This window comes from Phyllobates terribilis, unplaced genomic scaffold, assembly GCF_046119375.1.
Source record: "Phyllobates terribilis strain yellow unplaced genomic scaffold, ASM4611937v1 Scaffold_3__8_contigs__length_932513732, whole genome shotgun sequence".
Classification (NCBI taxonomy): Eukaryota; Metazoa; Chordata; class Amphibia; order Anura; family Dendrobatidae; genus Phyllobates; species Phyllobates terribilis.
Window position 1 is genome coordinate 46,618,887 of NW_027362763.1, and position 23,343 is coordinate 46,642,229.

General features: G+C 50.3%; 1 protein-coding gene across 4 annotated transcripts in view; it reads right to left on the reverse strand.

Annotated features, from left to right (window-relative positions):
• The window catches only part of PTK2B (protein tyrosine kinase 2 beta), a 288,178-nt gene extending 268,206 nt beyond the window's left edge, over positions 1-19,972 (reverse strand). For 2 of the 4 annotated variants that reach the window (XM_073673841.1, XM_073673842.1), the window contains exon 1: positions 19,705-19,972. The gene's annotated coding sequence lies outside the window, so the exon portion shown is untranslated. Of the gene's footprint in view, positions 1-19,367; positions 19,510-19,704 lie in introns of those variants that run through there. The other 2 variants (XM_073673840.1, XM_073673843.1) reach the window with 2 other exon arrangements.
• Between the last annotated feature and the right edge of the window lie 3,371 nt (positions 19,973-23,343).

Below are 23,343 nucleotides of genomic sequence, written 5' to 3' on the forward strand. Positions count from 1 at the left end.
TGCCTCCCTGGCCCACCATCTCCTGCCATCTGCCTCTCTGACCCACCATATTCTACCATCTGCCTCTCTGACCCACCATCTTCTACCATCTGCCTCTCTGACCCACCATATTCTACCATCTGCCTCTCTGACCCACCATATTCTACCATCTGCCTCTCTGACCCACCATCTTCTACCATCGGCCTCTCTGGCCCACCATCTTCTACCATCTGCCTCTCTGGCCCAACATCTTCTACCATCTGCCTCTCTGGCCCACCATCTTCTACCATCTGCCTCTCTGGCCCACCATCTTCTACCATCTGCCTCTCTGGCCCACCATCTTCTACCATCTGCCTCTCAGGCCCACCATCTTCTACCATCTGCCTCTCCTGCCCACCATCTTCTAGCATCTGCCTCTCTGACTCACCATCTTCTACCATCTGCCTCCCTGGCCCACCATCTTCTACCATCGGCCTCCCTGGCCCACCATCTTCTACCATCTGCCTCCCTGGCCCACCATCTTCTACCATCTGCCTCTCTGGCCCACCATCTTCTACCATCTGCCTCTCTGGCCCACCATCTTCTACCATCTGCCTCTCTGGCCCACCATCTTCTACCATCTGCCTCTCTGGCCCACCATCTTCTACCATCTGCCTCTCTGGCCCACCATCTTCTACCATCTGCCTCCCTGGCACGCCATCTTCTACCATCTGCCTCCCTGGCCCACCATCTTCTACCATCTGCCTCCCTGGCCCACCATCTTCTACCATCTGCCTCCCTGGCCCACCATCTTCTACCATCTGCCTCCCTGGCCCACCATCTTCTACCATCTGCCTCCTTGGCCCGCCATCTTCTACCATCTGCCTCCCTGGCCCACCATCTTCTACCATCTGCCTCCCTGGCCCGCCATCTTCTACCATCTGCCTCTCTGGCCCACCATCTTCTACCATCTGCCTCTCTGGCCCACCATCTTCTACCATCTGCCTCTCTGGCCCACCATCTTCTACCATCTGCCTCTCTGGCCCACCATCTTCTACCATCTGCCTCTCAGGCCCACCATCTTCTACCATCTGCCTCTCCTGCCCACCATCTTCTAGCATCTGCCTCTCTGACTCACCATCTTCTACCATCTGCCTCCCTGGCCCACCATCTTCTACCATCGGCCTCCCTGGCCCACCATCTTCTACCATCTGCCTCCCTGGCCCACCATCTTCTACCATCTGCCTCTCTGGCCCACCATCTTTTACCATCTGCCTCTCTGGCCCACCATCTTCTACCATCTGCCTCTCTGGCCCACCATCTTCTACCATCTGCCTCTCTGGCCCACCATCTTCTACCATCTGCCTCCCTGGCACGTCATCTTCTACCATCTGCCTCCCTGGCCCACCATCTTCTACCATCTGCCTCCCTGGCCCACCATCTTCTACCATCTGCCTCCCTGGCCCACCATCTTCTACCATCTGCCTCCCTGGCCCACCATCTTCTACCATCTGCCTCCTTGGCCTGCCATCTTCTACCATCTGCCTCCCTGGCCCACCATCTTCTACCATCTGCCTCCCTGGCCCGCCATCTTCTACCATCTGCCTCTCTGGCCCACCATCTTCTACCATCTGCCTCTCTGGCCCACCATCTTCTACCATCTGCCTCCCTGGCCCACCATCTTCTACCATCTGCCTCCCTGGCCCACCATCTTCTACCATCTGCCTCCCTGGCCCACCATCTTCTACCATCTGCCTCCCTGGCCCACCATCTTCTACCATCTGCCTCCTTGGCCCGCCATCTTCTACCATCTGCCTCCCTGGCCCACCATCTTCTACCATCTGCCTCCCTGGCCCACCATCTTCTACCATCTGCCTCCCTGGCCCGCCATCTTCTACCATCTGCCTCTCTGGCCCACCATCTTCTACCATCTGCCTCTCTGGCCCACCATCTTCTACCATCTGCCTCTCTGGCCCACCATCTTCTACCATCTGCCTCTCTGGCCCACCATCTTCTACCATCTGCCTCTCAGGCCCACCATCTTCTACCATCTGCCTCTCCTGCCCACCATCTTCTAGCATCTGCCTCTCTGACTCACCATCTTCTACCATCTGCCTCCCTGGCCCACCATCTTCTACCATCGGCCTCCCTGGCCCACCATCTTCTACCATCTGCCTCCCTGGCCCACCATCTTCTACCATCTGCCTCTCCTGCCCACCATCTTCTACCATCTGCCTCTCTGGCCCACCATCTTCTACCATCTGCCTCTCTGGCCCACCATCTTCTACCATCTGCCTCTCTGGCCCACCATCTTCTACCATCTGCCTCTCTGGCCCACCATCTTCTACCATCTGCCTCCCTGGCACGCCATCTTCTACCATCTGCCTCCCTGGCCCACCATCTTCTACCATCTGCCTCCCTGGCCCACCATCTTCTACCATCTGCCTCCCTGGCCCACCATCTTCTACCATCTGCCTCCCTGGCCCACCATCTTCTACCATCTGCCTCCCTGGCCCACCATCTTCTACCATCTGCCTCCTTGGCCCACCATCTTCTACCATCTGCCTCCCTGGCCCACCATCTTCTACCATCTGCCTCCCTGGCCCGCCATCTTCTACCATCTGCCTCTCTGGCCCACCATCTTCTACCATCTGCCTCTCTGGCCCACCATCTTCTACCATCTGCCTCCCTGGCCCACCATCTTCTACCATCTGCCTCCCTGGCCCACCATCTTCTACCATCTGCCTCCCTGGCCCACCATCTTCTACCATCTGCCTCCCTGGCCCGCCATCTTCTACCATCTGCCTCTCTGGCCCACCATCTTCTACCATCTGCCTCTCTGGCCCACCATCTTCTACCATCTGCCTCTCTGGACAACCATCTTCTACCATCTGCCTCCCTGGCCCACCATCTTCTACCATCTGCCTCTCTGGCCCACCATCTTCCTTTCTGGCCCACCATCTTCCACCATCTGCCTCTCTGGCCCACCATCTCCTACCATCTATTTATTCCACCCACCGTGAAATTCCATCTGCTTCCTTGCCATGTGGCATCCTTCTCCTCATTGTCTATTTTATTTTACTTATCACCTTGGTTCTTTTTATTACACCATTTGTCTTTTAGGCCCACCATCTATAACCATCTACCTTTTTACCTGTAGTCCTCTATCATCTATCAGTTTTCTCCACACTCCTCCTTTATCTCAGAGTCTTACCCCAATTGTCCCTTGGCCACCCTCTTGTTCCAGTTAACTCTTTATCCTACCATATTTTCATCTTAATATTTTGATGAGCAATTTAAAGTTCATCTCACAGGTTTACCAGAAGGAAATGTTCTTTTTTTTTCCAATAATCACATGAATCATTTCATTTATTACAACTCATCTTTCCACCTGTGGAAAAGTTTTGTCTCGTTCTGAAGAAATAACATTTCTACTTTCGAGATACAATCACATTGATCCTAAATGTCACCACTCAACGTCTTCCCGTCTGTAGTCACTGCCTCGAGACTTTCTACCAGCCATTATTCCTGTATGATGGGGCCGACTGTTACATTTTATTTCAGAAGATGGAATAAACTTGATATTTACGGCATTTATCGCTAAGCTTCACACGGAAGTGAGGACGATTACTTGTTCTGATGTTGTGGACGAAGAGATGATGTCAATCTTCATACTTAGATTTTTTTTATTTTTACCTTTATTTCTACACAGGCACCAAAAAAAGTGTGTCCAAAACATGGTTCCTCTGGCGGTATCCTGGCCGTAACATACCAACGGCCCGTTGACCAATTTCCCCTTAAACTAGTTTACACTTAGCTTGGACATTGCACGGTAAGGACATTCTCCAAGAAGCTCACTGCCTTCAATACAAAATGTGTACAAGGACCCCGACTAACCATGTGCCATATGTACTCCCAGAGTCTTATTATGGGGCAAATAGGTCTTTTCGACCTCCCCAAACACCAGAGCAACCACCATAATGGCACCTATGACCTTCCAGCGACATGTGATCCCATCACAGATCTCTCACATCATTAGGGTTTCCTGATTTTTTTTCTGGTTTTTTTTTTGATCACTTTGTAACTTTTGGTATTTTTTGTTGTAATCTCCTTTTTTTGTGACCCAATTAGATGTTTTAAAGCTGATCCTCTATGGCCCCAAGATCAGTCTGGTACTTCCAAACCATAGATCATAGGGATCAATAGTGATCAGGGAAAAGGGATTGCCATGCATAGCCAGCAATAGATCTAAGACATTCTTTAGGTGACCACCATTGGTTCTCCACCCTTTTGTGGAGATCGTCAGGGTCATCCTTTATTCTTGGAAGCCCATATTGTTCCCCCAGCATTTCTAGTCCATACTCCTTGGAGGAGATCATAGTGGTCACTGCTACCCCCCCCCCCCCCCTCATTCCCATGGTGTAAGATGAGTCTATGAGGAACGTGGCAGTAGACCACAGTTGGGTTTGCTGCAATGTAAAGTAATGTCTCCTGGAAGCCAAGGAACAATGCGGTCACACAACATGACACTACTACAGATGCATTTCTGCTGGTTGGTCATTACCCATTGGACAAGGTCAACTTTTTTTCCCCTTCTAAGGAAATATTTGACTCACAAGGTGGTGACCCTTAGTTGTCACAAAATGTCCAATGGATGTCATTCCATGTCACTGTTTAATTCCACAGATTTGTCACCTGGGGGTCTCGTAAAGTCCATCGGGAGTAATATTGGTTGTTACTCAAAACTTTTTTTTTTTTATGATTTTTGGATTTGAGCCTAAATATATTGTATCTTTCCTTCTTAGCTGCAGCTTTTCCTGAGAGTTTTTCTGAGTTGTGAAACTTGTTGTGAGTGTATCACCGGGGTCGATCTCAGTATAAGCCCGCACGTTATATCACTTTCCATCATCTAACATTATCAGCTGATTCTCTGTTTTCTGCTTGGATGCAAAACTTTGTCACGTTTTCACATTTTTTTTTTTTTTTACGGTATTATTAAGAAAGATTTTCAATATATAGATTATAGAAGATTTTCTCTCTCTCTTCATACATAATATATATCCTATACTCAGCATAGGTCATCAATATCAGAGCCTGGCTCTCAGCACCCTCAGAGACTAAAGAGGCCACATCCATATAGTAATGGATATGCTCGGTGTTGTAACTGGGACTGAGATGTAATGAGCTGCAATACCACACATGGCCACTGTGAAAAGTGTGGCGCTGTGCCTAGACCGTCACTTCTCTATATAGGCGACTGTTGGAACCCTGATGCACCATCTGATATTACTGGACTAGAGTCCCTTATACCCAGGAGATGAAAGTTGTCCGAACCCACAGATTTCTGCAGGTTGGACGATCATCTGATGTGATTTAGGGGTTTTCTGTCTCTTCCCAGCCAGAGGATATCGTGGAGAGAAGGGCAGTTGTAGTTTCAATGGCTGATCCTTTTGTTCTCCCCATTACATGCACATGAACCCCATGCTGAATGCTCAGGTGATTGGGGAAATCAGGAGAGAAATGAATATTAGGTTGACAGCTATCTAATGTGCACGGCCAGATTTAAAGGGATTGTCCAGCCTTAGGGTCTCAAGTCTGCAGTCAGTCATTGGACGCTGTCAGGATTCTCCGGTGCTGGCACTGGAAGAGGGCGGTCAAGTGACACAAGTGAGGGATTTTCAGACTTACAGCCACATGCAGACTAGACCTGTCCAGCCTGGTTCCTTTCACTTGTATTGAGTGAGGTTATGACACATCTAGTTAGAATGTGACCATATGTATGAAAATTGCATACTTGTGGTCAAGTGTCGGCCCGCTCCTGGCACCAGAGAATCCCGACACTATGTGGATTCACAAATCTGCAGTCTCGTAGAGTGTCCAAGCCTGGACAACCCCTTCAAGTTTACTAGTGCTGGAGGAGCCGTTTAATTATGAAGCTTAAAAAAGAAAATCAGCAAGTACCGGTACGTCCGCTCTTACAGGGTCTTCACTGACCCCTAAGTCTCCGCACAGTTACACAACAAGATGCCACTACGGAGTTTGCATGCTAACGGAGGACTGGCGGCAGAAGACCAGAGGACTTTCAGCGTGAGCAAGGTGGGCACTTTTCAAAGTTTACCCCTTTTTTAGGCTTATTTCCAACATTATAAGTTCGATCCAAAAAATGCTGATAACTTGCATATTGGTTTCTTGGCTCTATAATGGGTGGATGGAGGACACAGACAGAAAAGGGCCCCTGTGGAAGGACAGTATAGGGGCCCCTTGCAGTCCAATAATTCTATCTATGACAGAAGCTTCTTTGGAGCTGGTTGTGGCCCCTTTACCTCTTGGGCCCCTGTGTGGCTGCACCAATGAGGTATCTGCCCCTGGGGACCGCTCTCCACCGCTCCAGGCATTGCTGAATAACCATGGTCCGTGCTATCTCCAGGGGTCTTCAAGAGAATGATGGTGCAGCACTGAGATGAAACTAGGAGCTCATGGGCCCCAATGCAAAATCTCCAACGGGGCCCCCAACTATTATAGATCTTTCTTTAATAGTAAATTCTTTTTCTTCTTGGTCCACTTTATACTCCAGATCCTGGAGACACCTGCAGCCCCAGCCTCCTCCATAGTGATGCCCCCCGTGGTGCACAAGCATGGACATTGCCCCATTCCAGTGGGACCTTTCAGAGCGTCGGTGTCGGGATCCATATGGGTTCCCTTCCAGCGGACAGATCCCCAACGATCCCCAGGTTATCATTGATCCTCTGGACAAAGGACCCTCTATGTCTTAACTCCACTCGGTTTGTCATTAGTGGAAGCCCCCGCTCTGTGCGGACTCGCCATTGATGGCGGCCGTCTTTCCGGTTGATTTGATGAATGGATGCCATCTTGCTGCTCTTGTCCTCTGTGCTGCAGGGAATTTCTTCTGGTCTCTCTTACATACAATGTGGTCACAGCTCAGGAAACAACTGACGGCTGCGGAGGAGCACAGACCTCCGGACATGCAGAGCGCCATATAGATAGCTGGCCATGGGGGTACGAGACCCCTACTGGGTGCACTCTGTCTTCAGCCTTAAAGGAACAGTAAAATGATAAATGCCTCTAACTGTGGCTCTTCAGACGCTGAAAAACTACAACTCCCACAACTACATCTCCCACAACTACATCTCCCACAACTACATCTCCCACAACTACATCTCCCACAACTACAACTCCCACAACTACAACTCCCACAACTACAACTCCCACAACTACAACTCCCACAACTACAACTCCCACAACTACAACTCCCACAACTACATCTCCCACAACTACAACTCCCACAACTACAACTCCCACAACTACATGTCCCACAACTACATCTCCCACAACTACAACTCCCACAACTACATCTCCCACAACTACATCTCCCACAACTACAACTCCCACAACTACATCTCCCACAACTACATCTCCCACAACTACAACTACCACAACTACATCTCCCACAACTACATCTCCCACAACTACATCTCCCACAACTACAACTCCCACAACTACAACTTCCACAACTACAACTCCCACATCTACAACTTTTTTAAGCATCTGGTTGTGTAAAATGTTTCCATTCACTGACAGCAAGCAGAGATAGTGAGAAATTAAAGCAAACAGCCTATCAGAAAGTATCTGCATGTACATAAGAGTGGAAGCCCTCTCTAAAGTGATGATACGTGAGCCTCCAGCTCATCTTCTGGATGACTAAATAGGAAGCTTTCGTTAACCCTCTGGATGCCGCAGCCCTATCGCCCCGGGGCTGCACATTCCTCGCTGACTGTCAGATTTGCCCTCCGCGGTGATGAGTGCGCACAACGTGGTGACATTCCTGCAGATCTCACAGATGTTCACTACTGTCCATCAGAAGGATGGAAATCCCAGAAACCCTGCACAAACTGCAGCAAAATCACTGCTGGCCCCGGGACCCCCACTAATCTGGAGAAAGAGGGTCCCATAATCCAATGAAACAATAGAGCACATGTGCGACCATCACTCACATAGAAAGTGAATGGAACAGTGGCCACTACCAATCTACCAAGAGAGGACCACTGTGCATAAGATTGGTCGGGGTCCCAGCACAGTCGGACCCCCGCAGGTCATACATACAATACTTATCCTATGGATGGGGATAAAGGGAAAGTGTCCTTAGAAAGTTGTTTAAATTCAGTATTTTACTTAATTTAAAAAAATCCCGCACAATGACCTCTTCCCATATCACAGAGCATGCCCACAACACTCTCCCATAGAAGTCAATGACGATCTTCAGAACGTTGTTATCTACTGACTCCATACTCCGCCATCTCAGCATCATCAACAGATAAGAGGTGTTGATTTCATCTACTCATGCGAGGCCTGGAGAGAATCCGCATGGCCCGGGGGATAATATAGGTGTATATATGGAATATACTGTGAATATAGTATGCACTGTGCATATGTATATATAGTATATACTGTGCACACATTTATATATTACATACTGTGCATGTATTATATATAGTTGACACTATGTATGTATATATATGGAATATACTGTGAATATAGTATGTACTGTGCATGAATTAATACACTATATACAGTGCTTTTGTATATATAGTATATACAGTGCATAGAAATATATGAAGCTGTCACGCTCGGGTCAGGGGAGCTGTCGCCAGTCCGTGCACTGCGGTCTGTGATCGGACTGATTTCCATGATTGTCTGCAGATGCCCTTAGTCTGATGGGCGAACAGCGCGGCCAATGATGGAGAAGTCACGGGCCTCAAATAGACACCATCTTATAAGTATATCTTACTTCACAGGTATCCTATGTACATATGTGTGGTGTATGTGTGGGGTATATATACTGTATGTATTATATGTGTATATAATTGTACCTGCGGTGTACGTATGATTGTGTACAGTATGTGTATTTAGCGGTGTATGTGTACATGATATATTGCTCTATGTATACATGTATATGACTCCGGAGGGCTCGGTGTTCCCGGCCCCGTGTCCCCGGCCCTGTGTTCCAGGCTCTGTGTTCCCAGCTCTGTGTTCCCGGCCCTGTATTCCCGGCTCTGTGTTCCCGGCCCTGTGTTCCCGCCCCTGTGTTCCCGGCCCTGTGTTCCCGGCCTCGTGTTCCCGGCCCTGTGTTCCTGGCCTCATGTTCCCGGCCCTGTGTTCCCGGCCCTGTGTTCCCGGCCCTGTGTTCCCAGCCCTGTGTTCCCAGCTCGGTGTTCCCGGACCTGTGTTCCCGGACCTGTGTTCCCGGACCTGTGTTCCCGGACCTGTGTTCCAGGCCCTGTGTTCCAGGCCTCGTGTTCCTGGCTCGGTGTTCCCGGCCCTGTGTTCCCGACCCTGTGTTCCCGGCTCTGTGTTCCAGGCTCTGTGTTCCCGCCCCTGTGTTCCCGGCCCTGTGTTCCCGGCCTCGTGTTCCTGGCCCTGTGTTCCCGGCCCTGTGTTCCCAGCCCTGTGTTCCCAGCTCGGTGTTCCCGGACCTGTGTTCCCGGACCTGTGTTCCCGGACCTGTGTTCCCGGACCTGTGTTCCAGGCCCTGTGTTCCAGGCCTCGTGTTCCTGGCTCGGTGTTCCCGGCCCTGTGTTCCCGACCCTGTGTTCCCGGCTCTGTGTTCCAGGCTCTGTGTTCCAGGCTCTGTGTTCCAGGCTCTGTGTTCCCGCCCGTGTTCCCGGCCCTGTGTTCCCGGCCTCGTGTTCCTGGCCCTGTGTTCCCGGCCCTGTGTTCCCAGCTCTGTGTTCCCAGCTCGGTGTTCCAGGACCTGTGTTCCCGGACCTGTGTTCCCGGACCTGTGTTCCAGGCCCTGTGTTCCAGGCCTCGTGTTCCCGGCCCTGTGTTCCCGACCCTGTGTTCCCGGCTCTGTGTTCCAGGCTCTGTGTTCCAGGCTCTGTGTTCCCGGCCCCGTGTTCCCGGCTCCTTGTTCCCGGCCCCGTGTTCCAGGCCCCGTGTTCCCGGCCCCGTGTTCCCGGCTCTGTGTTCCCGGCTCTGTGTTCCTGGCCCCGTGTTCCTGGCTCTGTGTTCCAGGCCCTGTGTTCCCGGCTCTGTGTTCCTGGCTCTGTGTTCCAGGCTCTCTGTTCCAGTCCCGTGTTCCCGGCCCTGTGTTCCTGGCTCTGTGTTCCAGGCCCTGTTTTCCAGGCCCTGTTTTCCAGGCCCTGTGTTCCCGGCCCTGTGTTCCCGGCTCTGTGTTCCCAGCTCTGTGTCCCCGGCCCTGTGTTCCAGGCTCTGTGTTCCCAGCTCTGTGTTCCCGGCCCTGTATTCCCGGCTCTGTGTTCCCGGCCCTGTGTTCCCGCCCCTGTGTTCCCGGCCCTGTGTTCCCGGCCTCGTGTTCCCGGCCCTGTGTTCCCGGCCTCATGTTCCCGGCCCTGTGTTCCCGGCCCTGTGTTCCCGGCCCTGTGTTCCCAGCCCTGTGTTCCCAGCTCGGTGTTCCCGGACCTGTGTTCCCGGACCTGTGTTCCCGGACCTGTGTTCCAGGCCCTGTGTTCCAGGCCTCGTGTTCCTGGCTCGGTGTTCCCGGCCCTGTGTTCCCGACCCTGTGTTCCCGGCTCTGTGTTCCAGGCTCTGTGTTCCAGGCTCTGTGTTCCAGGCTCTGTGTTCCCGCCCCTGTGTTCCCGGACCTGTGTTCCCGGCCTCGTGTTCCTGGCCCTGTGTTCCTGGCCCTGTGTTCCCGGCCCTGTGTTCCCAGCCCTGTGTTCCCAGCTCGGTGTTCCCGGACCTGTGTTCCCGGACCTGTGTTCCAGGCCCTGTGTTCCAGGCCTCGTGTTCCCGGCCCTGTGTTCCCGGCCCTGTGTTCCCGACCCTGTGTTCCCGGCTCTGTGTTCCAGGCTCTGTGTTCCAGGCTCTGTGTTCCAGGCTCTGTGTTCCCGGCCCCGTGTTCCCGGCTCCGTGTTCCTGGCCCCGTGTTCCAGGCCCCGTGTTCCCGGCCCCGTGTTCCCGGCTCTGTGTTCCCAGCTCTGTGTCCCCGGCCCTGTGTTCCAGGCTCTGTGTTCCCAGCTCTGTGTTCCCGGCCCTGTATTCCCGGCTCTGTGTTCCCGGCCCTGTGTTCCCGCCCCTGTGTTCCCGGCCCTGTGTTCCCGGCCTCGTGTTCCCGGCCCTGTGTTCCCGGCCTCATGTTCCCGGCCCTGTGTTCCCGGCCCTGTGTTCCCGGCCCTGTGTTCCCAGCCCTGTGTTCCCAGCTCGGTGTTCCCGGACCTGTGTTCCCGGACCTGTGTTCCCGGACCTGTGTTCCAGGCCCTGTGTTCCAGGCCTCGTGTTCCTGGCTCGGTGTTCCTGGCCCTGTGTTCCCGACCCTGTGTCCCCGCTCTGTGTTCCAGGCTCTGTGTTCCAGGCTCTGTGTTCCAGGCTCTGTGTTCCCGCCCCTGTGTTCCCGGCCCTGTGTTCCCGGCCTCGTGTTCCTGGCCCTGTGTTCCCGGCCCTGTGTTCCCAGCTCGGTGTTCCCGGACCTGTGTTCCCGGACCTGTGTTCCCGGACCTGTGTTCCAGGCCCTGTGCTCCAGGCCTCGTGTTCCCGGCCCTGTGTTCCCGGCCCTGTGTTCCCGACCCTGTGTTCCCGGCTCTGTGTTCCAGGCTCTGTGTTCCAGGCTCTGTGTTCCAGGCTCTGTGTTCCCGGCCCCGTGTTCCCGGCTCCGTGTTCCCGGCCCCGTGTTCCAGGCCCCGTGTTCCCGGCCCCGTGTTCCAGGCCCCGTGTTCCCGGCCCCGTGTTCCAGGCCCCGTGTTCCCGGCCCCGTGTTCCCGGCTCTGTGTTCCTGGCCCCGTGTTCCTGGCTCTGTGTTCCAGGCCCTGTTTTCCAGGCCCTGTGTTCCCGGCTCTGTGTTCCAGGCTCTCTGTTCCAGTCCCGTGTTCCAGGCCCTGTGTTCCCGGCCCTGTGTTCCTGGCTCTGTGTTCCAGGCCCTGTTTTCCAGGCCCTGTTTTCCAGGCCCTGTGTTCCCGGCCCTGTGTTCCCGGCTCTGTGTTCCAGGCCCTGTTTTCCAGGCCCTGTGTTCCCGGCCCTGTGTTCCCGGCCCTGTGTTCCCGGCTCTGTGTTCCAGGCCCTGTTTTCCAGGCCCTGTGTTCCCGGCCCTGTGTTCCCGGCTCTGTGTTCCAGGCTCTCTGTTCCAGTCCCGTGTTCCAGGCCCTGTGTTCCCAGCCCTGTGTTCCAGGCCCTGTTTTCCAGGCCCTGTTTTCCAGGCCCTGTGTTCCCGGCCCTGTGTTCCCGGCTCTCTGTTCCCGGCTCTCTGTTCCAGTCCCGTGTTCCAGGCCCTGTGTTCCCGGCCCTGTGTTCCTGGCTCTGTGTTCCAGGCCCTGTTTTCCAGGCCCTGTGTTCCAGGCTCTGTGTTCCAGGCTCTGTGTTCCCGGCCCTGCGTTTCCGGCCCTGCGTTCCCGGACCTGCGTTCCCGGACCTGTGTTCCCGGACCTGTGTTCCAGGCCCTGTGTTCCCCGCCCTGTATTCCCGGCCCTGTGTTTCCGGCTCTGTGCTCCTGACTCTGTGTTCCAGGCTCTGTGTTCCCGGCCCCGTGTTCCCGGCTCTGTGTTTCCGGCCCCGTGTTTCCGGCCCCGTGTTCCCGGCCCCGTGTTCCCAGCCCCGTGTTCCCGGCTCTCTGTTCCAGGCCCCGTGTTCCAGGCCCCGTGTTCCCGGCCCTGTGTTCCCGGCTCTGTGTTCCAGGCCCTGTGTGTGTTCCAGGCCCTGTGTTACAGCCCCGTGTTCCCAGCTCTCTGTTCCAGGCCCCGTGTTCAAGGCCCCGTGTTCCCGGCCCTGTGTTCCCGGCCCCGTGTTCCCGGCCCCGTGTTCCCGGCTCTCTGTTCCAGGCCCCGTGTTCCAGGCCCCGTGTTCCCGGCCCTGTGTTCCCGGCTCTGTGTTCCAGGCCCTGTGTGTGTTCCAGGCCCTGTGTTACAGCCCCGTGTTCCAGGCCCCGTGTTCCAGGCCCTGTGTTCCAGGCTCTGTGTTCCAGGCTCTGTGTTTCCGGCCCTGCGTTTCCGGCCCTGCTTTTCCGGCCCTGCGTTCCCGGCCCTGCGTTCCCGGACCTGCGTTCCCGGACCTGCGTTCCCGGACCTGTGTTCCAGGCCCTGTGTTCCCCGCCCTGTATTCCCGGCCCTGTGTTTCCGGCTCTGTGTTCCTGGCTCTGTGTTCCAGGCTCTGTGTTCCCGGCCCCGTGTTCCCGGCTCTGTGTTTCCGGCCCCGTGTTTCCGGCCCCGTGTTCCCGGCCCCGTGTTCCCGGCCCCGTGTTCCCGGCTCTCTGTTCCAGGCCCCGTGTTCCAGGCCCCGTGTTCCCGGCCCTGTGTTCCCGGCTCTGTGTTCCAGGCCCTGTGTGTGTTCCAGGCCCTGTGTTACAGCCCCGTGTTCCCGGCTCTCTGTTCCAGGCCCCGTGTTCCCGGCCCCGTGTTCCCGGCTCTGTGTTCCCGGCTCTGTGTTCCAGGCTCTGTGTTCCAGGCTTGGTGTTTGCGGCCCCGTGTTCCCGGATTGGTGTTTGCGGCCCCGTGTTCCCGGCCCCGTGTTCCAGGCCCCGTGTTCCAGGCCCCGTGTTCCAGGTCCCGTGTTCCTGGCCCCGTGTTCCCGGCCCCGTGTTCCCGGCCCCGTGTTCCCGGCCCCGTGTTCCCGGCCCCGTGTTCCCGGCCCCGTGTTCCAGGCCCTGTGTTCCCGTCTCTGTGTTCCAGGCCCCGTGTTCCAGGCCCCGTGTTCCCGGCTCGGTGAGGCCACTAATGAACAGGTTTCGCTGTTAGGGGCCATCTGCAGTGGGGTTTCTCCTCCGCTTCGCTGCCAGGTTTTACCCAGAAGTTATATTTAGGTTTAGATGAAGGTTTCTGTGAAACAGGAAGTATAAATACAGAAAGACACAAAGTAGCAGCCGACTGTGTGACACAATGTAACAACACGACTGCTCCATTCAGCCATTCATTGTCCCCCACACTCCAGAAGCAGCACCGCATCCCGATATGTAACTGCACCAAATGTCTACATAGGTATCATACAGCGACAGTGTGCTGACGAGCCGTGTATCTAAGCCTAACGTGTGATAACGTGCTGACGAGCCGTGTATCTAAACTTAACATGTGTGATGCTGTCTGCTGAGCCGTGTATCTAATCCTATCCTGTGTGATACTGTCTGCTGAGCCGTGTATCTAATCCTCTCCTGTGTGATACTGTCTGCTGAGCCATGTATCTAATCCTATCCTGTGTGATACTGTCTGCTGAGCCGTGTATCTAATCTTATCCTGTGTGATACTGTCTGCTGAGCCATGTATCTAATCCTATCCTGTGTGATACTGTCTGCTGAGCCGTGTATCTAATCCTATCCTGTGTGATACTGTCTGCTGAGCCATGTATCTAATCCTATCCTGTGTGATACTGTCTGCTGAGCCGTGTATCTAATCCTCTCCTGTGTGATACTGTCTGCTGAGCCGTGTATCTAATCCTCTCCTGTGTGATACTGTCTGCTGAGCCGTGTATCTAATCCTCTCCTGTGTGATACTGTCTGCTGAGCCGTGTATCTAATCCTATCCTGTGTGATACTGTCTGCTGAGCTGTGTATCTAATCCTATCCTGTGTGATACTGTCTGCTGAGCCGGGTATCTAATCCTCTCCTGTGTGATACTGTGTGCTGAGCCGTGTATCTAATCCTATCCTGTGTGATACTGTCTGCTGAGCCGTGTATCTAATCCTATCCTGTGTGATACTGTCTGCTGAGCCGTGTATCTAATCCTCTCCTGTGTGATACTGTCTGCTGAGCCGTGTATCTAATCCTATCCTGTGTGATCCATTGCGCATTATGTAATGACAGAGAGCAGACGTGCTGTAGGAGGTCCTCAGCAGTGGAGGGGTTAGCCTCCGCACGTTCTTCTCTTCTTCCGCGTTGTCAGTTTGGCGCTTCCTCTGCGCGGTGCGGTGACTCCACTAAGACTCTGCTCGCAGGTGTCGCTCAGTCACTTACAGTCTCTGTACAGACCCTCATCCATCTGTCGGACACACAGGAGAGACACCATCAACCTTAGAAGGGGTGTCTGTTTATCTGAGGCTTATGGGGACATGCACCCCATCTCCAGAGCAATGAGGACCCCATAATGAGAAGAGACGTCTCTCTAAAGTGCACACATGTAGATATGTTACCCCCCCCCACACACACAGATTTACTCCTCCTGACCCTATAAAAGAATTAAATGCCTCCCGCGGATCCCTGAGGAACCTTATTCTCATTGCTTTCTTTAACCCCTGTCCACTTATTGTAATAATTATTAATTTACTCTCTAATCCGTGATCATTAAACCAGTCTGAATAAAGTGAACTCTGTCCATAATTACCAGAGGGTGAAGACGTGTACAAACGATTGTCAGGGCACTGCACAGAGATACAGAAAGACCCCCATCAATTAGTTACGCTTCAGTGCAAATCTGGTAACCCATCTCCGCCTGCATCTAAAGGAGCCCTTGTCAACATGGATGTCACATAATCCTGATTTATGGGATGTCAAGTAGTGGTGGTATAAGCTTGTTTTTTGTATACTGCAGATAGAATTTATGGGTTCAGCTTACATGTTCAGCAAGTGCTGTTCAAATCACCCAAATACCCTTATAACCAGAGGGTGAAATTACACTATAACTAATGGCACATTAAAGTGTAAGGCAAAGGACTCCTTGTCACTTGAAGATCATGGTAGATACAAAGTAGCAGCTCGGTTAGTGTTGACATATCTACCAAGCCAATGCAGCTCAACTCACCTTTATACCCTTACACCTAGAGGGTGAAAACACAAAAATACAACCACTGGCACATTATACCATGGCATAAAGTATGGTTTTTGCACATTGCTATGATTCTACAGTATATTCATCAAACAATGATACTTGATTCTTGCTCAACCAGCCAGTTCTGCACTATTTACCTATATATGTTTTCATGTTAACAAGCCAATACTGCTTTATTCACCTTTATACCCTCATAACCAGAGGGTGAAAGAACAACAAATAAATTGTTGGCACATTAAACATGTGTTATAAGACTCCACCGATATTTGTAGGGATAGTTATACAGAAGTAGTTCTGTTACTGTTTATTACTGAACAAGCCAATTCAGCATGATTCATCTATATACCCTTACACTTAATGCATACATGCCAAACTCTGGCCCGTGGGCCAAATATGGCCCGCAGGGTGGTTTTATTTGGCCCGCGACACCAGAACCATCACCCCTATGTGGGGCCCATTATGCTGTATGGAGGACTATGCGGGGCCCATTATGCTGTATGGAGGACTATGTGGGGCCATTATTCTGTATGGAGGACTATGTGGGGCCATTATACGGTATGGAGGACTATGTGGGGCCATTATTCTGTATGGAGGATTATGTGGGGCCATTATACTGTATGGAGGACTATGTGGGGCCATTATACGGTATGGAGGACTATGTAGGGCCCATTATACTGTATGGAGGACTATGTGGGGCCCATTATTCTGTATGGAGGACTATGTGGGGGCCATTATTCTACATGAAGGACTATATGGGGCCCATTATTCTGCATGAAGGACTATGCGGGGTCCATTATACTGTATGGAGGACTATGTGGGGCCATTATTCTGTATGGAGGACTATGTGGGGCCCATTATTCTGCATGAAGGACTATGTGAGGCCATTATACTGTATGGAGGACTATGTGGGCCCATTATACTGTATGGAGGACTATGTGGGGTCATTATTCTGTATACAGGACTATGTGGGGCCCATTATTCTACATGAAGGACTATATGGGGCCCATTATTCTGTATGGAGGACTATGTGGAGCACCTTATATTGTATGGAGGACTATGTGGGCCCATTATTCTGCATGAAGGACTATGCGGGGTCCATTATACTGTATGGAGGACTATGTGGGGCCATTATTCTGTATGGAGGACTATGTGGGGCCCATTATTCTGCATGAAGGACTATGTGAGGCCATTATACTGTATGGAGGACTATGTGGGGCCATTATACTGCATGGAGGACTATGTGGGGCCATTATACTGTATGGAGGACTATGTGGGGTCCATTATACTGTATGGAGGACTATGTGAGGTCCATTATACTGTATGGAGGACTATGTGGGGCCATTATACAGTATGGAGGATTATGAGAGTCCATTATACTGTATGGAGGACTGTGTGGGGCCATTATGCTGTATGAAGGACTATGTGGGGCCCATTATTCTGTATGGAGGACTATGTGGGGCCCATTATACTGTATGGAGGACTATGTGGGGCCATTATACAGTATGGAGGACTATGAGAGTCCATTATACTGTATGGAGGACTGTGTGGGGCCATTATGCTGTATGAAGGACTATGTGGGGCCCATTATTCTGTATGGAGGACTATGTGGGGCCCATTATTCTGTATGGAGGACTATGTGGGGTCCATTATACTGTATGGAGCACTATGTGGGGTCCATTATACCGTATGTAGGACTATGTGGGGCCCATTATGCTGTATGGAGGACTATGTGGGGCCATTATACTGTATGGAGGACTATGTGGGGCCATTATACGGTATGGAGGACTATGTGGGGCCATTATACTGTATGGAGGACTATGTGGGGCCCATTATACTGTATGGAGGGCTATGTGGGGCCCATTATACTGTATGGAGGACTATGTGGGGCCCATTATACTGTATGGAGGACTATGTGAGACCTCTGTATGTTGGAGTTTGACATCCCTGACTTAGATGATGAAGTCACACCCACACAACTGGTGGAACATTCTACCATGGCATAAAATTTAAGACACGGCTGTTATTTGTATATCGCATGATAGATACAAAGTAGCTGCCCTCTTATTGTTTTCCTGTTTATCAAGCCAATGCTGCTTTTCTCACCTTTATAGCCTTACAGCTAGAGGGTGAAAATATAGCCGCTGGTACACTAACCCATGGCATAAAATATAAGTCATCAGTTATATTTGTATTTTGCAAGATTTATAAAATTAAGCAGTTCTGTGATTTTTTTTTCATGCTCAACAAGCCAGTTCAACACTACTCCCCTACATACCCTTAAACTTAGAGGGTGAAGACACAAAAATGCAACTATTGGCAATTTATACCATTGCATAATACATAAGACAATCTTGTTAGTTTGTATACATTGCACAATAGATAAAAAATATCAACTTGGTTTGTGTTTTCATGCTCAACATGTCAGTGCATCTCATCTCACCTATATGCCCTTAAGCCTAGAGGGTGAATACAAATACATAACCGTTGGCACCTTACAACATGGCATAACACATAAGACCCTCTTACTACTTTTTAGATGACATATTAGATATAAAGCATCAGCTTCTCAGTCTTCATGTTCATGCTCAGATAGTGCAGCTCAAGTCATCTAGATACCCTTACACCTAGAGGGTGAAGTCACAACAGTATAACTGCTGGCACAACAAATCATGGCATAAAGCAACATCTGAGTATCAAATCTGCTTGTGGCTGCATGTTGAACAAATCATTGCAGCTACAGTTTATGCACTTACATTAATAGGATGAGTGTTAGGAAGGATGACACAGTAGATTGTTAGGAAGGATGAGCTATCAGATATGCTTGTTATAATATATAAGATACAAAGTATCAGCTCTTCCTGGCATAATATATGTGTAATAAACCAGAGACGTTCATGTCCTCTATTTACACTGTATAGTGATATAAATCTGCTTCCCCTCTATTGGAATGAATCACTTCTCCATATTGCAATATCACTCCATTACAAACTGCTGTATGAACAGTTTCTGCAAGGAGAGGAATGAGTTAACACCTGCACCTAGAGGGCAAACAGACAAGTACCTGCAAATCACAATGCGACCTAAAGTATATACTGCTGTATCCAGAGCGCGAGATCTGATACACACTGTCCAGGATATGATATACAGTGTATTATATACTACAGCATTCTCCAAACCTGTGACTCCGGCTGTTGTGAAACTACAACTCCCAACATGCACAGACAAAGGTGACATTTTCTTGTTATATTGTATTATACCACACAATGTTCTCCAACCTGTGACTCCGGCTGTTGTGAAACGACAACTCCCAACATGCACAGACAATGGTGACATTTCCTTGTTACATTGTATTATATACTACAGCATTCTCCAAACCTGTGACTCCGGCTGTTGTGAAACTACAACTCCCAACATGCACAGACAACGCTGACATTTTCTTGTTACATTGTATTATACCACACAATGTTCTCCAACCTGTGACTCCGGCTGTTGTGAAACTACAACTCCCAACATGCACAGACAACGCTGACATTTTCTTGTTACATTGTATTATACCACACAGTGTACTCCAACCTGTTGCTCTCCAGCTGTTGTGAAACTACAACTCCCAACATGCCCTGTCAGCAAGTCAAAGCAAGGCAAGAAAACCTTACCCGAAGGCAAAAGGTGAATGGAACAGAAAGCACTAACCTGCTATATGCCAAGATCGATATGAAACCATGACACTGGGTAGAATCCGCACTTCCACATTGTCCTCTACTGGATACAAAGTATCAGTTCCGCCAAGAGTAACGCAAGATCAGCAATCCAGAGCAAAGCGACAGGCGACTTCTAGGGCATCACAATGTGAGCGCCATCGACATGATACAATGTGAAGCTTTAATAGTAAATATTGACTGTAAAGTATCAATTTCACCTACTTCAATACAAGTCAAATAAATCCAGCGCCAACTCCCCTGACGGACGATCAATGTCTGTACAGTTATTGGCACATCGTCAGGTGGCATCAGGTATAAGGAGCTCTTACCTGGCAGTCGCCTTCCCCTGGTGATGTCTATCTGCGTGTGGCGATGGAATGTGGCAGTGGGCAGGTGTGCCTCCTCACTCCTCCTCACTCCTCCTCACTCCTCCTCTTCTCCTCTGTGCTACTGAACAGCTAGGAGGTCGTCCCCCCCCATAAGAAGCACACACCCCTGATTACTCAACACACTTCCTTATCTGGTGCCTGTAAGTGAAGAATGTGAGAGAAGCTCCTCTGCCATCTGTAGCAAGGAAGTGGCAGCCCCAACCTTCACTTGCATGGAGGCACCTCACTGATTGTGAGCAGTGCAAGGGAAACAGGGGAGTGGGCGGCTGTGTGCTGCTCTATATTATAGGGGTGATCCGGCCTTACTGCACGTGCAGAAAATTCTGCTGCAAATCCTGATGTGTTACCACGAAAAACGCTGTGAAAAATACTGGTGTTTTGGAGATTTTTTTCCCCCACTCATTAGTATGGGTGAAATCTGCAACAAAAACACTGAAAGAATTGACAAGGAAAAAATAAGCGAGGTATGCATGAGACTTGAGGAATCTCGTTCACTTTGCTGGTGCTAGGAAATCCTTCAGATTTTATGACAAAAACTTAAGGTGTGCACAGACCTTATTAAGCTACAAGTCTGCAGTTACTCTATGTGACTGCAGACTTGCGAATCCTCAGCGCGCTGCATGCTGTATTCTCTGGTGCAGGGTGCATGGCCGCAAGTGTGCATGCATGCAGTCACATGCCAATTAGACCCTCAATGCAAGTGGGGTGCACTTATATAGCAGCACCCTGATCTATTAGTATGAATGTCACTAACGGACTAAAAGTCAGACACTGTGCATCATATGTATCTGTGTGACCAGCGCCCTATGCAAGGCTTACCAGTGTGCATTTATAATAATACCCCCTCCATGAATTGATAGGTTTGTGAGTGTTTCATCAGTATTTTGCACCTGTGCTGCCCCCGTCTTTATCATGCTGCATCCTGTACTGTTATGGTTTTGTTACCTGGTGTTAGTAAGTAAGGCTTTTTTTTTTCTGCGATGATTTTTAAATTTATCTATTTTTGGTCAATTGTTTAAGGGGTAACAATCACTTGCTGAACGGATCATAAATATAGTATGGGCAGAGGTAGAAGTTGCACCAGGACCCTGGCACCTTAGGTGGTACAAAAGCCCCTCTGTAACATAAGGAGCAGGAGCGGGCATGTCATTGGTGCAGCCTGTGCAGTCGCAAGGTGTAAGGGAGCCACGTCTACCTTCAAAGCCGCTTCTGTCACAGGCACTTAAAAGGATGCATGATGTGCAGCTATTGGACTGCAAAGGGCCCCAAGTACTGTTTTGCACAGGGGCCCCTGTCTGTGTCCACACCAACATTATTATAGGACCACAGTCCCTTCATTCTTGCACAGGATGGGGGTCACTCCAGTCAGACCCCACTGATCAGCAAGCAAGAGTAACGTTTTTAGTGCTGCATTAATGGTGCAGAATAAAGGACTGTCTTGGGAGCTTTTTATATGCTGTGCACAAGAGACAGGGCGCTAAACTTTTATACTTTAATTCTGACATTGAGGTTCGCACAGCAAGAGAGCTTGTCCCAAAGAGTCTGTATGTGGCAGACACAGTCAAATAGATCGAAGAGACGGCTCATTTTAAGCTTTTCTGGCTCATGAATAGAATACCAGAACTACAGTACAGACTGACACACTACATTCAAAACAGGGAAGGAAAAGCAAATCTAAGTGCAACATGGTGTAAAACTATGAGCTTGATATAGTCTTATTCATCATAAGGACACATATATAGTCATGGCCAAAAGTGTTGGCACCCTTGAAACTGTTCCAGAAAATGAAAGAATGAAAGCCTGCAAGGGCAGGGTCCTCTTCCCTCTGTATCAGTCTATCATTGTTAGTTTTGTTTACTGTAAATGATATCTGTATCTGATATGTAACCCCTTCTTATGTACACCACCATGGAATCAGTGGCGCTATATAAATAATAATAATAATAATATTTCTCCCAGGAAATTATCACAATTCCGCACGTTTTGTTATACTCATGTTTATTTCCTTTGTGTGTTTTGGAACAACACAAAAAAAAACAGAAAAAAGTCATATTGGAGATAATTTCACACAAAACCCCAAAAATGGGGCTGACAAAAATTGTTGTCACCCTGAACTTAATATTTGGTCGCCCCCTGTGGAATAAATAACTGCAATCAATCGCTTCCTGTAACCATCAGCTTCTTCCTCCTCAGCTGGGATCTTGGACTCTTCTTACAATCTTCCAGGTCTCTCATATGTGAAGACGTCTTCTCCTAACAGCAATTGTAAGATCTCTCCACAGGTGTCAATGGGAATTAGATCCGGACTCATTGCTGCCACTTCAGAACTCTCCAGCGCTTTGTTGCCATACGTTTCTGGGGGCTTCTTGAAGTATATTTGGGTCATTGTTCTGCTAGTAGGACGCAAGCCCAGTTTTCTGACTCTGGGCACTACATTGCCACCCCAAATCCTTTGGTAATCTTCATATTTCATGATGCCTTGCACACAGTCAAGGCACCCAGTGAACAAGCTCAAAACATCCTTGAACCTCCACCATATCTGACTGTGGGTACTGTGTTCTTTTCTTTGTAGGCCTCATTCTGTTTTCGATAAACAGCAGAATGATGTGAATTACCACAAAGCTCTCCCTTGGTCTCATCTGTCCACAAAATGCTTTCCCAGAAGGATTTTCGCTTACTCACGTACATTTTGGCAAATTACAGTCTAGCTTTTTTGAGTGTCTGTGTCACACAAGTTGTGGTAAAGACTTAGTGTAACACAAAGGGAAGAGGGAAAGGGAGCCCAGACTCTAGGGAAAGGGGGGAGTGGAGACCTCCTAGTTTGATCTAACATCACCCTGTCTCCCCTAACGTCCCTGTATGGGCTCTTCACCAATCGCCGCACGCGTTTCTCGCTCTGTCTTTGCCTGGCATATGACGAAGGCTAGGGAAGGGAGGAGATGAGCACAAGTCGATCTCCACTAAACACTTTAGACAACAAGGAAGGACAAACAGGAGGAAATTGCTTAGCTTTAGACGAACTCCAGCCAAATGCGCACACGTCCTCAAGCTCCAGAGAGGACGAAGCTAAAGCTTTCACAGGTAGTAATGAATATCGCTGGCACCTCCCTCTGAAACACAGCAGGTATTTATACACCCAGGCACAGTGTTAATTAACCAGAGGGAGGTAGCCACTGGGTCCTGGAGACAGTCTCTAAGAAGATGTCTGTAATGTCAAACGTAGAGATCTCCTGTAACCAACTGCAGGGCGTTTGTCTGTCACCTCTGACACACCCGTCACAGTCTGTGTTAGAAGTGGGGTCCTCCTGGGTCTCCTGCCATAGCGTTTCACTTCTTGATTATGCTGTGTACCGTGGACAAAGGAACATCAAGATCTCTGGAGATGGACTTGTAACCTTGAGATTGTTGATATTGTTCAACAATTTTGATTCTCAAGTCCTCAGACAGTTCTCTTCTCCTCTTTCTGTTCTCCATGCTTAATGTGGCACACACAGACACACAATGCAAAGATTGAGTCAACTTCTTCACTTTTTATCTGGATTCAGGTGTGATTTTCATATTGCCCACCCCTGTTACTTG